Source organism: Siphateles boraxobius, unplaced genomic scaffold (assembly GCF_051911475.1).
Source record: "Siphateles boraxobius isolate OS27281-9 unplaced genomic scaffold, OSU_SipBor_1 19, whole genome shotgun sequence".
Classification (NCBI taxonomy): domain Eukaryota; kingdom Metazoa; phylum Chordata; class Actinopteri; order Cypriniformes; family Leuciscidae; genus Siphateles; species Siphateles boraxobius.
The window spans coordinates 5,699,476-5,713,130 of record NW_027508799.1 but is presented as its reverse complement, the minus strand read 5'-3'; the positions used below and the strand labels follow the sequence as shown (position 1 = coordinate 5,713,130).

The following is a 13,655-nucleotide window of genomic DNA, read 5'->3' as shown; positions in this document are numbered from 1 at the left end:
CCTTCACTTGGTTATCAATGTGACATATCATTATATTGATTGATATTAATTGTGTACATTATTTAAAAAAAAAGCATATTACATGTTTATGGTTTAATAAAACTAATACAAATGTTTATTCAAATATGTGTTTTTTGTGTGTGGGATTGATTGATGTGATTTATCTGATTTATTTTAGGACACTTCAAATGTTTTATACACACAAATGCACACAAATATCGAAATGTAATTTTTTTTATTAAAATGAATACACTCAAATATTGAAATAAGTACACACACACATAAATATATGGACATACACACAATGTATGTGTTGTATACAATGTATACTCTATGAAAGAGTGGGTGGGCCCATGTACAGTTTGCACATTCCAGTCCCAAGGCAATTAAAAGCAGCACAATGAATAAGAGTGTGAACAGTATTTATTTACTAAAACTACAAGACATTAATGAACAACAATAAACAACTAACAATGTAGAAATAGAATAGAACAATCTTTAATATAAATTAAACATACAAGACATTACAGAAAGATTGATAGAAAAAAAAAGAACATAACTGTATTTACACATAGATATTTATTTACAGTTATTAACAAACAATCTTTTTTCTGTGTTGGAAGATTTTTATTATGGAGGTGGCTGTCCAGTTTTTTTCTGCTGGCGCTGTTCTACCAGCCACTCCTCTAAAGATTTGCCACCAGACACACTGGGGAAAAACGTGGCACTGCCGAAGCGGCTGTGGCCGAACTCCTTGGTTTTGGGCTTGCCACACTTAGAGCATTTGTTATATGCCACTTCACGGACATATTTCCTTTTGTGGGCTCCACTGGCCTCCTCTTCTGCCCTGCGTCGTCTGTTCCTCTGAGTGAAGCGGGACAAAGACACCGGGGCAGTGGGAGCAGGAGCCTCTCGCACGTCAGGAAACACTGGAGTTGGAGCCAGGAGAGGAGCAGCTGAAGCGCCACCTTCACCAGCTGCCAGCAGCGTGGGCGCAGTGTTCAATAAAATGAACTGGGGCAGTGGCACAGGAACTGGGGGAGGAGTAGGAGCTGGGGTAATTGGCCTCACAATTGCAGCACTGGCAGGTCGTCTGCCCGGCCGTAGCTTAGGAGCCTGTCCCGCTCTGTTAGGAGGAAGGACAAACTCGTGCCGGGCCCCTGATGTGGAGGGAGCCTCATCCAGCTCTTCCCGCGGAGCAGGAAGCTGTGAGCTGGCCACGGCGATGCGGTCTTCTGCAGCAAGGCCCTGGGTAAGGACAGTCACTTCCTGGGTGTTCTCCCTTCGATTAAACCTGCAATCAAAAAATGTATTCATAATAAATAAGTGCAATACCTTTCTTTCAAATGTCAATGTAAAACCATGCTTACCACTGAGTGAGAGTCCTCTGATTCAGCATAAACAGCTGAAGTGACGTGGCCTCCATCAGAGTTTGGCAGTTCAGCACCAGGTCTCTGAGGTGGTGGTAATCCGTGAGCACCTTAGTCCAACGAGGAAGACGGACTCCATCCTTCTTAGTTGGGGACTTGTGAAGTGCACACAGTTTGATACACATGGCCTCAACTAAGTGACTGGTGCTGGGCCACTGAGCTGGCCCCCCAGGATGACCAATCAGGCACCTCTTCACACTGTCCACACCCGGTGTCACTCCTGTGTTTTTCGGAGCCTTGAAGCGTCCGTGGGTCAGTTTGGGCTGGTGTCTGGGCTGATAGTGGATCTTCCTCTTGTCCCCATCAGGAAGAGCAGTCCACAGACGGATGACCTCTGTGACCTGCTGCTCGTCCAGGTAGAGTGCCTGACGGAGGGACAAGAGGTACTCAGCCAGATCCTGCACCTTATCCCAGCCTGCAACGCCATCGGGTCCAAGAACAGGAGCCTGCAGGAAAGTATTACAATAACAATACACAGCATGTTAAATGTCAGAGTGTAAAAGCAAATAGAAACTAATAATGAGAAGCTTACTTACAAGAGCCTGGTCTGCAACACTGGACCCAGTTGATGTTGCAGGAGCAGAGGCAGCACTTGGCTGGACAGAAGGCTGTGGAGGAGACTGCAGAGGAGGCTGAGCAGGGCGCAGAGGAGGAGACTGCAGAGGAGGCTGGGCAGGGCGCAGAGGAGGAGACTGCAGAGGAGGCTGGGCAGGGCGCAGAGGAGGAGACTGCAGAGGAGGCTGGGCAGGGTGCAGAGTAGGAGACTCCAGAGGAGGCTGGGCAGGGCGCTGAAGTCCTGTGGGTGGCTGTAGTGAGGATGGTCCTGGTGCAGAGGGACAGGGGTTGAAGGCCTGGGGGCCGCTGCTGTGGACTGGAACAGGCTCAATGGGGTCATAGAGGACTGGCACTGTGAGGTCCTCAGGTTCCTCCTCAACAAAGCCTTCGTCCTGCACCACCTCATCAGTCATCTGCTCCACCAGCCAATCCTCCTCTTCTGGGTTATCCATAACAGTCAGGGATTTCCCAGACTGACTGTACATATACTCCATACCCAGCAGCTCCCCTGCAAAAGAACACACATACAAAGCACATTCACATTATTATAGCTGTAGTGGCTATTGGTCCATAACAAACTGAAACAAAAAAACAATCAAACTTTTCAAAGTTTGATCGTTTGTAGGCTTGACGCAGTTTAACAGATGAAAAAATTAAAATACTAAACAAGAAGATAATAAGCATAAATGCAAAATAAAGCAAATTCATAAAGCACATTTCTAGCGAAAGAAACAAAGAAATAAGGCTATAAAGGGTCAAATTAAGCCTAAATTAAACAAAGTAAAAATAACTCCAACAATAGTTGAATTATTTGAAATACAATATAAAAAATGTACACTCAAACACTCATACACCTGTATAATGTAAAATCTTTTGTTTGAGATAACATGAATAATTCTCACCTGTGTAAGCCCCTGGAGGCTGGTAGCGATCATCCAGGGACATCTTCAGCACTTTGCGGCTGAGCCTGTCCATTGCCTCCCTCTCAACGCTACTGTAGGTCCTCAGGTCAGTCTTTCCCCTCACTGCTTCATCCATCCGGTCCTGGTTCCAGCGCATCAGGCCTTCCAGGAGATAGGCCTGGAAATGCGCATCACTGGCACTGGTCCCTACAGGTCAAATAAAGTCAAATATTAGTTATCTATGTAGTCAGTATGGCAGAATAGGTTATGAAAGTTTAAAATTTTTTGCAGGTTATAAAAGTTATAACCTACCTGGGATGAAGCGATTTAAATGGAGGTGGAAAGACTCCAAGGAGGTGGAGCCACGAGCACAGTGATAGCAGCTGAGCTCCACACCACCCTTCTTCAGTGTGTCTGTCTTCTGGTACAGAGGGAAGCCCACTGGGTCCTGAATACAGGCGATGTGCCTCTGCTGGCGTGTGGGCTGCTGGCCTCTGCGCGTGTGGGCTGCAGCAGTCTCTGTCCACATACATGATGGTGGGTGGTGCCACTCCCGCCTCCCTGTACCTCTTCATGAGACCCACCGCCATGGGCCACAATCCATGCCCCTCTGCCGCTGTGAGGACTGACACCAACACCTGGCCGTGCTCATTGCCTACATTAGTGCACCAAACAGCAGTGTTGGCAGCAGCGCCGGCCAGTTTTTTGGTGACCTATGTAAAAAAAAAACAGTAGAATAAACAAATGTCAGAAAAATTTAAGATAATAACAATTATTATTACTCAAACTTGACTTTTTATACCTTTTTGGTGGAGTCCATCTTGAGGACAGAGCCAAAGACTGAGGTTATTTTGGCCTTGACCTCAGGTAGCCGCGAGAGGACGTCCCTGGCATACACAGACAACAGCCACTTGGGTTTGGGGATGGGTGGGAGGGGCGGGGGCGCAGAAAAGAGTGGAGGCTCAACGATGGAGGAGTCTGTGAAGGGCTCACAGACAGTGAGGTACTCCAGCGTCCGCTGTGACCACGCTGAGGTGGGTTGCTCCTGCAGCTTTTTGTGAAGCTGTGTGACACTGTTGCCCCGGGTCCTCTCTCGCATCATTATGACTACACGGTAGTCACACGAGTACCTACAGACAGTCAAATAATTCTGTTCAGTGCCACATCTTATTATTTCAATGTTAATATCAGTAAATCAACGTATTTGATTTTATACAGTACAACAAATTACAGTGCATTGCTCTAAATATGAATGTGTTCTACCTGTATGTCAGAATGGCGGGGAATTTTCTGCGGTGTCCCATGTCGAGCTGTCCCAGGATGTCTTCAGACCAGGCTGGATACTTCTTCTTGCACCCTTTCCACTCCAGATACTCTGGGGCCATGTCATACCACCCGTCTATGTCCAGGACCTTGCGCAGAGTGCGATAAAGGCCAGCAGCTGTCAGCTTGTGGTTATTGCAGGCTGGCTGGACACAGACAAGTGGAATGGACCACATCTTCAGCGGCAACCAGAGGAACAGAGGGCGGCAGAAGAAGATATCAGGAGAAGTAGGGGGCTGGGTGAAGACGGTCGGGGGCTGGGGAGGATACCACCAGAAGTTGGGATGTGGCGTCAGCTCAGGCTTCCCTGTTTTTATGTTGGCCCTGAACAGAGTCTTCCTGATCCAGTCCTGCTGGAAAGATGGGAGTTGCTCTTTCCAGTGGACAGGAAGCTCTGCAGGTGACTGGGACACCTGGCCAGGGGTCCACAATGCTGGAGGAGCAGGATAAGGGGCAGGAGCAGGGGCAGTAGCACGAGCCGGGGCAGGAGCAGGGCCTCTCGAGCCTGCAGTGGCTGGAGCGTAAAAAAACACAACAAAATTATCTTATTGTTTTAGACTTTCACTCTATGACTTTCTCAGCTCTGCTGGACAGCTACTGCGATTACAAGGTTTACTGCAAAGCATGTATAATTAGTAGAGAGACGACATGATGATGAAAAGATGGAAGGAAGCAGTGAAAATCATCCTGTTTTTCATCCAAACACCATTAGAAGAAATACAAGAAGAAAAAAAGATGGGATCAGCCAAGTGTGAAGCGAAGCAGACCAAACACTACAACAGCCACTTATTCCAAGGGGAGTGGGGGAAGTGTGAGATGAGAAGAATGAGCTTTAGTCAGTGATTACGATAAAAAATGAAATAAAACCTTTTACATAAAACTTTAAATTCTCTTTTTTCCTTTGAGGATGTTCACTCAAAGAGTGAATGTAGATTGACAACTGAGAAGTGCCATTCCTCTGTGTTGTGAAATAAAATAATATGTCATTTAAAAAATACTGTTTTGTTTTATTTGTAATTGTTTGTAAAATATTGTTTAAGATTTACATACCTTGAGGATGTTGTTCCTCAGCTTGCGAGGCTACAGTTGCCATCTCCAGGTCATCTTCCTCTTCAAAAAAATCCGTAGCAGCAGAGTCTGTAAAATAACATAAAACACTAAGCACATGTCACCAACACACTTGTATGCGTTAAGTGATACTCACCACATGTAAAGAGCTGTCTCCGGGCTGCGGACTCAGACGCAGGAGGTACACGTGGTCCTGCAGCTGTTGAACACGTATTTTCGTTAGACATATATACTGCATAATATATACTGTAATGATTTTAAAGCTTGCAAATCACTTACAGGGTTTGGCTGGAAACAAAAACTTTTGTGCCAGCTGTGAAGCAGATAAATGCTTCCCCCGCGCCAACAGGACCTTCACATTGGTCGCCAGCAGGGGCCTGTTCTTAGTGGCAGTAGGTGGAGGAGGAACAGACACAGTGGCAGTGGGCACAGCAGCAGTGAGGACAGATGCAGTGGGCACAGTGGTGTTGGGCACGTGGGCTGGAGCCTGCCTCTTCAGCATGTATGCTTTGAAAAGGGCCATATTGGTGTTAGGCCTGGCCTTTGCCTTCTTCAGGTAGGTGATGAGAGCCTGGGCCTCCTTGCTTGGGTCCTCATACACCTCCTTCATTGACCTACCCTTAAAATCCCCAAACTCCACCATCAGACATCCAGAGTCTCCTGTCCTCTGGGCCTCCTGCAGCATGGCCTGTTTTTTCTGATACACCTCCACAGCCTCGCCTACCTCCCTGATCTGCGAGGTGTATCTGAGGAACAGGTGTTTGTTGGCCGACAGCGGGTTGTCCCTCTCCTCCTCCCCCAAAATGCTGCTGACCAGATAGCAGGCATACCCCAGTGAGTTCTCCAGCAGCCACAGGAACCTCTGACCCTGGTGTTTCCCAAACTGGATCTTGCAGTGAGCCAGAACCAGGAACTGGTCTCCAGGATTCCCTCCATTCTGCCTCACAAAGGCAGTGGCCTCAGCCAGGACCTCCTCCTTACACCTGGCCCTCCCTGCCAACACGATCTCCCTCCTATTGGCCTCCTCAGTTGGCCCCATAAGGAGTCGACCCTCAGAGGTTCTTCGTAAAACCGGGTATGCATACATAATCTGAAAGGACACAGGCATAAACAGAACATTACATAGCTGTCATATTCCAACTGAAAGTATTTTACTACAGCATTTGTTTTTTATGTAATTAATTATTATAATATTATAATAATTAATGATTATTATTATTATGAGCATAAGCATTATTGTTTTTTATACAACTGTGAATCACTTTGAATTGCCTTGTGTACAAATTGTAAATAGTGTGATGAACTTATTAATAAGAAAATAAATAACACTTCTTGGTACAATCTTGCTGGTATCATGCCATGCTTAAATCATTTTGTTTTGTTTAGCTTTTGTGGCAGAGATTACTAAGAAACACCATATATAACATAAAGGCGTTTATGACAATTCATAATAATATGATCATCAAACAGATCTAAAACTTAAAATGGTATATCAAATCGTTTTGGTATATCTTTTATAACATAGTTGAGAATCATTTGTTGAAGCAAAAAACACTTGTTTTTGCCTATTCATGTCTTTTTAAATATGTATAACATAGTATTTAAAAAGATAACATAAATATGTATACCAGTGTATAACATAGTATAGTATAACATATATGAATTAAACTTTTTTTTTTAAAGGTTTTAGTAAAAATCTTCTCGTGCTCAAAATAATGTAATGAATGACACAAAAAAATACTAAATTAACAACAGCAAAAAATGGTTTAAGGAGGATATAGCTTAATTAGCGGTCGGCTAATTATCTTGACAGTAGTGACATGTTTTTTACTGCATATCATGGTAAAGTTGCAGGTTCACATGTACAGAAGAAAACGTGTGCTATTACACGCTAGCTAGCTTTATTGGCATGTTTAATTGTCTAAAAACAAACACTGTTTATGAATAAATAATGATCGATTATACAGTCGTGAAGAATAGACTTACCTGTTGGAAAGATTGCAAAGATGACGATAATAATAGCGGTCGCCGATTGGTCAAAAGTAAGCCACAGGAGCAGAGCCAGGAGAGAAACGCGATTGGTCAAAATTAAGCCACAGGAGAAAAAGGCGATTGGTCAAAAGTAAGCCACAGGAGAGAAACACGATTGGTCAAAAGTAAGCCACAGGAGAGAACGCGATTGGTCAAAAGTAAGCCACAGCAGAGAAACACAATTGGCTCACGTGGGCTTACTTTGGCTCAATCGGTAGGAAGCAGTAGGCGCAAGTGAGAGGTAGCGGGATCGATGCCTAAATTCTCCAGTGCTGTCCATCCTTTTTACGCCCCCCTTCAAGGGGCACTCCCTAGATGAGCTCTTGCGGCTCAGTGCTGGCGAAAAAGTTTTTTCGAACGAGGTACTGCACACATTCCTGGCAAAAGCAGGTCCCACCGAGATTTGAACTTGGATCGCTGGATTCAGAGCCCAGAATGCTAACCATTATACCATGGAACCTTGGCGTGTGTCAACTTTTCCCATGAGCATCAGAGATTTAAGTCATTGAGTCCAGAAGCACGATAGCAAGGAGCAAATGAAGCCTTTGCTTTTTAAGCCCTCTCCCAACTGAGCTATTTCGGCCAGATACTTGTGCGGTTTAGCCGGCAGGGATGTCTGGGAGACCGCCCGTCATTTTCGAGAAGAGCAGAGCGAAGGTCCCAGAGAGAAAGTGAGTGGCCCGTACAGGGACCGAACCCGCGATTTTGGCGTTATTAGCACCACGCTCTAACCAACTGAGGTAACCGGCCTCTCTCTGGCACATTTTATCCCCAATTTTTCAGAAATATCCTGGTTGCACTAATCAGGCTGAAGAGATTAAAAGCAAAGCCTAATATTCTTTTTTTTCAAATGTTCATCACTCTTATTCCCGGATTGATTACTTTATGCTGGATAATGATTTAATTTCTAGAGTTCAGTCTTGTGCATATCATAGTAGTATTATATCGGACCATGTTCCTCTTACTCTTGATTTGACCTTTCTGAATTTGCCTTCCCCTAGGAGGAGCTGGCGTTTCAATACTTCACTCTTGGCAGATGATAATTTTGTTTCCTTTGTTGCTGACCAAATTCCTTTTTTTCTAAGCGTTAATAAATCAGTAGACATTTCAGATTCAACAGTGTGGGAGGCCCTTAAGGCATATATTAGAGGCCAAATTATTTCATATGTTGCTAATAAAAGGAAGCTCTCTAAAGAAAAACAAATCTTACTCGCTAATGATATTTCAAAGTTAGATGAACAATATGCTAGGTCTCCCAAGCCAGATCTGTATAATAAACATCTTAAACTTAAATCAGAGCTTGACTTGCTTTCAACCAATGAGATAGAGGGCCTTTTGAGAAGAACTAGGAGTGTTTTTTATGAAAGTGGGGAGAAATCCAGGAAAGTTTTAGCTAATAAGCTGCGAGGGCTACGTGCAAAACAAATTATAAATGGTCTTCGTCTAGATAACGGGGAGGTCACAACTGATCCAAATACTATTAATGACAAGTTTAGAGATTTTTATTCTACTTTGTATACATCTGACTCCTCTTCGCAGGGGGATATCGAAGATTTTCTCGACCGACTAAATGTCCCCACGTTATCCTTGGATGTTCGTAACCTTTTAGAAGTACCGATTACTCTGGAGGAAATGGCGGCTGCTATCTCATCTCTACAATCTGGCAAAACCCCGGGACCTGACGGCTTTCCGTCAGAATTCTATAAAAAATTCTCAGTTCAACTTGTTCCTTTTTTGACATCTGTTTTTTCTGAGTCTCTTAAGACTGGGACTCTTCCCCCAATGTTAAATCAAGCCTGTATCTCTTTATTACTCAAAAAGGATAAAGACCCCTTAGACTCTGCGTCTTATAGGCCAATTTCTTTGCTCAACTGCGACGTTAAAATTTAAGCGAAGGTGCTTGCCTCTAGACTTGAAGATGTCCTCCCCACTATGGTCTTTCCTGATCAAACAGGGTTCATAAAGAATCGTCAATCATTTTTTAATATCCGCCGCTTACTCAATGTGGTATACTCTCTGAACCAGGCCATCCCAGAATGTGTTGTTTCTTTAGATGCAGAGAAGGCGTTTGACAGGGTTGAGTGGGAGTACCTTTTTTTAGTTTTGGAAAAATTTGGATTTGGCCCGATCCTTCTCTCTTGGATTAAATTACTCTACAGTACCCCTTCTGCAGTAGTCCTAAGCAATGGTCTGCACTCTAGGCCATTTAACTTGCACCGCGGCACTCGACAGAGCTGTCCGCTTAGCCCACTACTATTTGCCCTAGCTATTGAGCCTTTAGCAATCGCCCTACGCCAGAGTCAGCAGATCACTGGAATTACCCGTGGTGAGACCGTCCATAAGGTAACTCTATATGCAGACGATCTACTGTTTTTTATGTCAAATCCACAAACTTCTTTACCCGCAGCTCTATCCTTGATTGAGAATTTTGGTCGGTTTTCTGGTTATAGGCTTAATCTGCACAAGAGTGAATTTTTCCCAATTAACGAGGTAGTTACACAACTACATTATTCAAACATACCACTGAAACTAGCAAAAAATAAGTTCACTTATCTTGGGGTCTGTATCACTCGCCATCATAAGCATCTTCTTAAACATAATTTTGGCATGCTTCTTGAACGGATTAAGAAAGAACTCTCTAAATGGTCCCCTATAAAGATTTCTCTCATTGGGCGCATTAATTCTATTAAAATGGTGGTGCTTCCTAAATTTCTTTATCTCTTTCAGTGTTTACCTTTATTTATTCCCCTGTCTTTTTTTAAGTCTTTGGACTCTGTTATCTCTTCTTTTATTTGGAATGGTAAGCACCCTCGCTTACGCAAAGCATACCTTCAGAGGCCTAGATGCAATGGTGGTATGTCCTTACCCAATTTTAAGTTTTACTACTGGGCAGCTAACATACGAAATACACTTTATTGGTGGCATTATCACCTTTTGCCCAATAGACCGTCCTGGGTGGACATGGAAATAAATGCTTGCATCTAAACTACAGTCTACCTCTTATATTCCGGTCGATTGCCCAGTGGTGAAACACTCGTTGAGGATTTGGATCCAATTCAGGAAGTAATTTGGTTTTAGGGACGCCTCTCTTCTAAGCCCTGTGTTCCGTAATCATTTTTTTTCGCCCTCAATGCAGGATGGTTCATTCAATAGTTTTTCTCAAAAGGGGATAAAATGTTTCAAAGACTTATTTTTGGATAATGTATTTGCTTCCTTTGAACAATTGGTATCACGTTTTGGTCTTACCAAGATTTCTTTAGAGTCTTGCAAGTAAGACATTACGTTAAGTCACTAATACCAGACTTCCCAGCGATGCCCTCCGAAAATCCTTTGGATAGGTTCCTTTAATGTAATACATTGGCCGAGGGCTCAATTGCTACTATTTACAATTTAATTATCAATCTGGCATCTTCATCCCTGGATAACATTAAGAGAGCTTGGGAGGAAGACCTTGACAGACCACTCTCCGAAGACACCTGGAACTGTGTCCTTAAACAGGTCCACTCATCGTCAATGTGTGCTTGGCATTCACTTATACAGTTTAAAGTTGTACACAGAGCTCGTATATCCAAAGTTAAACTAGCTCGAATGTTTCCTGGTACTAGCCCTATGTGCAATAGATGTCAATGTACCGAGGGAACGCTAACTCACATGTTCTGGACATGCCCCAAATTAGAGCGTTACTGGCGTTCGATATTTCACACCCTTTCTGTGGTTCTTCAGCATAGATTAGAGCCAGAACCTCTGGTGGCATTATTTGGAGTTGCCCCAGAGGACGTATGGTTGTCAGCATCAATGTGTAAAGTCCTTGCTTTCTCTTCCCTACTTGCACGTAGAGCAATATTATTAAAGTGGAAAGATCCCTTGCCACCCACTCATACTCAATGGATTAGAGATATGATGTCCTGTCTCTGCCTCGAAAAAATTAGGTATTCACTCAGAGGATCAGAAAAACAATTTTTTAAGATGTGGCGATCTTTTCTTGACTATGTCGATACGTCTATTTGAATAATGCCACTACTATTGTTTTTATTTTTTTTCGTTTTTTATTTTTTTAATTTTTTTTTTATTTGTTTATGTATTTGGTTGGAGGTTTATGTTTGTTAGCATGTTTGTAAATATTGTATGTATGCTCGGTTCTTACAATTCCATTTTGAAGTAATGGATAGTATGGGCATCATTCTTAAATTGGATGGTGAGGGGTGGGGGATTGTGAATGTGATTTATATTGTAAAAATCAATAAAAACAAACTTTGAACTAAAAGCAAAATCTAATAATGGGCTCGTCCGGGATTTGAACCCAGGACCTCTCGCACCCTAAGCGAGAATCATACCCCTAGACCAACGAGCCGAAACATACATCTTCCCTGCTGCTGCCGGACTGCAAACATTTCAGCTTGCATGGCTTAAAGCGCAATTTTTTAATTAAATCTACAATTAAAAGGTAGCCAGTGCAAAGTTGCCAGCACAGAGGAAATGCGGCCTCTTTTTTGTGGTCATTGCTAGGGATCGCGCCTCGTGCCTGCATTCTCCAGTGCTGTCCATCCTTTTTACGCCCCCCTTCAAGGGGCACTCCCTAGATGAGCTCTTGCGGCTCAGTGCGGCTCCTTGCGATAGCAAGGAAATATGAAGCCTTTGCTTTTTAAGCCCATGTTTCCCCAATTCCGACTCGGATTGAGAGTGCCAATTTCACTGCCACGTCAGCAGTTGCGCATCACCTCTGTTTTTTCCCTCCCTTCCGCAAAGAACCTAAAAAGTTTCCTCCGAGATTTGAAATCGGATTGCTGGGTCAAAGTCCAGAGTGCTAACCATTACACCATGGAACCAACACACCCTGTTAGCTGGCTGTCTGAGAGCCATATAGCGATGAGGCTAGGTGGAATCATGTAGAGTAAAAGAGGCTGACGTGGTTCCTCTGCCGAAACCCGGGATTGAACCAGGGACCTTTAGATCTTCAGTCTAACGCTCTCCCAACTGAGGTATTTTGGCTAGGTACTTGTGAGGTTTAGCCAGCCGCGATGTCTGGGAGACCGCCCGTCATTTTCGATAAAGAGCAGAGCGAAGGTCCCAGAGAGAAAATGAGTGGCCCGTACGGGATCGAACCCGCAACCTTGGCGTTATTAGCACCACGCTCTAACCAACTGAGCTAACCCGCCTCTCTCCGGCACATTTTATCCCCAATTTCTCAGAAATATCCTGGTTGCCCTAATCAGGCTGAAGAGATTAAAAGCAAAGCCTAATAATTGTCTCGTCCGAGATTTGAATCCGGGACCTCTCGCACCCTAAGCGAGAAACATAGCCCTAGACCAACGAGCCGAAATATACATCCTCCTTGCTGCCGGGCCGCAAACATTTCAGCTTGCATGGCTTAAAGCGCAATTTTTTGATTAAATCTACAATTTAAAGGTAGCCAGTGCAAAGTTGCCAGAACAGAGGAAATCCGGCCTCTTTTTTTGTGGTCATTGGAAATCCCGCTGCAGCACCTGCACACGTGCTAGGGATTGCGCCTCGTCTTTGTCTTTGAGAGCGATGGACACCTTCTCTTCATCATCGAGGGGAATTAGCTCAAATGGTAGAGCGCTCGCTTAGCATGTGAGAGGTAGCGGGATCGATGCCTGCATTCTCCAGTGCTGTCCATCCTTTTTACGCTTTTTACTACCTAGATGAGCTCTTGCGGCTCAGTGCTGCCGAAAAAGTTTTTTTGAACGAGGTACTGCACACATTCCTGGCAAAAGCAGGTCCCACCGAGATTTGAACTAGGATCGCTGGATTCAGAACCCAGAGTGCTAACCATTACACCATGGAACCTTGGCGTGTGTCAACTTTTCCCATGAGCAGCAGAGATTTAAGTCATCGAGTCCAGAAGCACGATAGCAAGGAGCAAATGAAGCCTTTGCTTTTTAAGCCCATGTTTCCCCAATTCCGACTCGGTTTGAGAGTGCCAATTTCACTGCCACGTCAGCAGTTGCACATCACCTCTGTTTTTTCCCTCCCTTCCGCAAAAAAACCTAAAAAGGTTCCACCGAGATTTGAACTCAGATCACTGGATTCAAAGCCCAGAGTGCTAACCATTACACCATGGAACCAACACACCCTGCTAGCTGGTTGTCTGAGAGGGAGATAGCGATGAGGCTAGGTGGAATCAGGTAGACTAAAAGAGGCGGACGTGGTTCCTCTGGCGAAACCCGGGTTTGAACCAGGGACCTTTAGATCTTCAGTGTAACGTTCTCCCAACTCCGTTAAAGGTGGGGAACAATACATACACAGACGCATGCACACATGCACGCACGCACGCACACACACTCACAGACACGCGCACGCACAGACACACACACACACACACACA

At 44.3% G+C, this 13,655-nt stretch overlaps 4 non-coding genes across 4 annotated transcripts; all 4 read right to left on the bottom strand.

The window, feature by feature from the left end:
- Positions 1-11,588: 11,588 nt before the first annotated feature.
- Positions 11,589-11,660, bottom strand: trnap-agg (transfer RNA proline (anticodon AGG)). The gene has a single exon. It is a non-coding gene; the product is annotated as a tRNA-Pro (tRNA).
- A 565-nt stretch (positions 11,661-12,225) lies between these two features.
- On the bottom strand, positions 12,226-12,298 carry trnaf-gaa (transfer RNA phenylalanine (anticodon GAA)). Its single transcript has one exon. It is a non-coding gene; the product is annotated as a tRNA-Phe (tRNA).
- A 94-nt stretch (positions 12,299-12,392) lies between these two features.
- On the bottom strand, positions 12,393-12,465 carry trnai-aau (transfer RNA isoleucine (anticodon AAU)). The gene has a single exon. It is a non-coding gene; the product is annotated as a tRNA-Ile (tRNA).
- An 858-nt stretch (positions 12,466-13,323) lies between these two features.
- On the bottom strand, positions 13,324-13,395 carry trnaq-uug (transfer RNA glutamine (anticodon UUG)). The gene has a single exon. It is a non-coding gene; the product is annotated as a tRNA-Gln (tRNA).
- Between the last annotated feature and the right edge of the window lie 260 nt (positions 13,396-13,655).